The sequence below is a fragment of the Chrysochloris asiatica genome, unplaced genomic scaffold (genome assembly GCF_000296735.1).
Source record: "Chrysochloris asiatica unplaced genomic scaffold, ChrAsi1.0 scaffold00019, whole genome shotgun sequence".
Classification (NCBI taxonomy): Eukaryota; Metazoa; Chordata; class Mammalia; order Afrosoricida; family Chrysochloridae; genus Chrysochloris; species Chrysochloris asiatica.
Window position 1 is genome coordinate 6,112,567 of NW_006408537.1, and position 3,232 is coordinate 6,115,798.

Genomic DNA, 3,232 nt, shown 5'->3' on the forward strand with positions numbered 1-3,232 from the left:
AATACAGATTGAACAGTTATGGTGAAAGAATACAACCCTGGCACACACTTTCCCTAATTTTGAACCATGTGCAGGTTCCTCTTGAAGTATTCAATTAAGTATTCCAGAATACTTGCTCTCTGCAATGTTGGCCATAGCTGGTTATGATTCACACATTTGAAAGCCTTTGCATAGTCAGTAAAGCACAAACAAACATCTTTCTGGTATTCTCTGATTTCAGCCAAGATCCATCTGATGTCAACAATGATATCCCTGGTTCCACATCCTCTTCTGAATCCAGCTTGAACCTCTGAAAGTTCTTTGTCAATGAATGGTGGCAGCCGTGTTTGTATTATCTTTAGTAAAACTTTACTTGCATGGGGTATCAATGATACTGTCTGATGATTCCTGCAATCTGTTGGGTCACCTATCTTTGGAATGGGCACAAGCACGGGTCTCTTCCAGACAGTTGGCCAGTTAGTTGTCTGTCAAATTTCTTTCATAGATGAGTGAGTGCCTACAGTGCCGCATCACATTGTTGAAAGGTTTCAATTTATATTCCATCTGTTGCTGTTGCCTCGTTCTTTGCCAATGTCTTCAATGCACCTTGTACTTCTTCCTTCAGAATCATTAGCTCTTGATCTTATGCTACCTCTTGAAATGGTCGGGTGTCAACCATTGCTTTTTGCTACAGTGACAGATCTTTGCACCTTTCTTTAGAATGTTTGACTTTGCTCAAGCTGAAGCTAAAATTTTCTATTCAGCTCTTGCACCTCCTCATGTATTCCATTTGTTTTAGCATCTGTATGCTGGACAGCAAGTTTCAGTGTCTCTTCTGACATCTATTTTGGTCTTTTCCTTCTTTCTTGACTTCTTAATGACCATTTGCTTTCTTCCTGTATGATGTTCTTGATGTCATCCCACAACTCTTCTGATCTTCGATCGTTAGTGTCTAATCAATCAAATCTGTTCTTCAGATCGTCTCTAAATTCAGGTGGGATGTATTCATGGTCATATTTTGGCTCTCGTGGACTTGTTTTAATTTTATTCAGCTTCAGCCTGAATTTTCATATAAACAACTGATGGTTTCTGTTCCACAATCTGCCCCTGTCCTTGTTTTGGCTAATGATATGGAGCTTTTCCACCGTCTCTTTCCACAGACATAGTCAGTTTGATTTTTGTGTATTCCATTAAATGTGGTCCATATATATAGTCGTCTTTTATGGTGTTTAAAAACAGTATTTGCAAAGAATAAACCTTTGGTCTTGCAAAATTCTATTATGTGATCTTCACCTTCATTTCCACTACCAAGGACATATTCTGATCCTCTTTGTTTCCAACCTTTGTATTCCAATCTCCAGTAATTATCAATACATCTTGACTGCATGTTTGATCAAACTTCAGACTGAAGAAGTTCATAGAATTCTTAAATTTCATCATCACTGGCTTTAGTGGTTGGTATGTACATGCATGCTGGTATGTGAATAATAGTGGTATTAACGAGTCTTCTTTTTAGTTGTATCACTATTATCCTATCACACACAGGGTTGTATTTCAAGACAGATCTTGATATATTCTTTTTGATGATGAATGTGAAGCCATTCCTCTTTAATTTGCCATTCCTGGCATAGTAAACCATGTGATTGTCAGATTCAAAATGGCCACTAGCAGTCCATTTCAGCTCACTAAGGCCGACGTCTATACGTTTCATTTCATTTTTGACAATTTCCAGTTTTCCTTGATTCATACATCATACATTCCATGTTCCCAGTTATTAATAGATGTTTACAGTTGTGTGTCTTCCTTTTGAGTTGTGCCCTATCAGCAAATGAAGGTCCTGAGGGCTTTACTCCATTCGTGCCATCACAGTCAACTCTTCCCCAGTAGCATTTTGAGTGCCTTCCAACCTGAGTGGCTCATCTTCTGGCATTATATCTGACAATATTATGGTGTTATTCATCATGTTTCAATATTTTGATGCTGACAGTGTTACATTGCTAGTCATAAGGCTTTTCAGTGGCTAAATATTGGAAAGTAGTCTATCTTTCTTTCTAGTCTATCTCTGTGTGGAAGCTCAGCGGAAACCTGCCCACTTTGTGTTACCTTGCTTGTATTGTAAATATCCATGCATTGCTTCTTGAATCACAGCAACATGCAAGCCACCACAGTATAACAAATCAACAGATGAGTGGTGGTCTGTATATAAGGACAATGCCGATTTTCTGTAAATATACTTTATCCATTGAAAGGTTACACTTCCCCATATATGTATCTGAGATAATAGTGTTCAATTCCTTCTAAAAGAGATTTCTTTCTCTTCATAATATACATACCCAAAGACAGATCCTTCCCCAAACATCCGAGTTTGAGTAGAGTCGAATAAGATGATTTCATAAAATCATAACTGTAAACCAGTTAAATTATTCTTAATCTGAAAAAGGAGGTAACTTTTGTGGTAGATCTGGTGAACATCTTCGTTCTTAACAGGACTGAATCCTCATCCTTATTCTAGGTCTCATTTATGTTGTTAAATAAAACATATGTTATGTATATAGCTGTTGAGTTGTGTGACAAAACTATCAAATCAAGCTAAGTGCTGTCCAGTCAGTTCCAAATCATAAGGACCTTGTATAGGGCTTCTGAGGAATGATTGGTGAGTTTGAACCAATGACCTTGCAGTTCAAACCAGCCTTGTAGTGCAGTACTTATATCCACGATTCAAGCACAATAATTAAAAATTCGGGACTCAAGCATAATAATTTAAAATTCAAGACTCAAACATAATAATTGAAGTTTCTAAAGGCCTGGAGGCATTTAACATTTTAAGGCCTTGGTTCTCTATATCAAATATTATTTTGGCTTATAAATATCGGAAACTCTATTTTAGTACTAAAATAGACCATAAATTCTGTTTTAATAAATCAGTAAAAGATTTTTAGAGTTTTCTATGTACTTAGCACCATGCTAGACACAGTGGAGACAACTTGCAAAGTTGTTTATTAAACTCAACAATATGTATATTGTTGATGTTGTGATTATTAAGTGCAGTCGAGTTGGTTGAGTCATAACCACACTTTATAGGGTTTTTGATGAGCAGCTGGTGAGACTGAACTGTTGATTTTACGATTCTACAAAATTTTACAAAGCAATCTTGCAGTCCAGCGCAGTAACCCACTGTGCCAGTGTGCCACACCAGGAGTCTATGTGTATTTGTGTATGTGTATGGAGTCCTGGTGTGGTGCTGTGGGTTAAT

General features: G+C 37.2%; 1 protein-coding gene across 1 annotated transcript in view; it reads left to right on the forward strand.

The window, feature by feature from the left end:
• The window catches only part of FAM83B (family with sequence similarity 83, member B), a 126,759-nt gene that overhangs the window by 1,419 nt on the left and 122,108 nt on the right, over positions 1–3,232 (forward strand). The window lies entirely within an intron of this gene.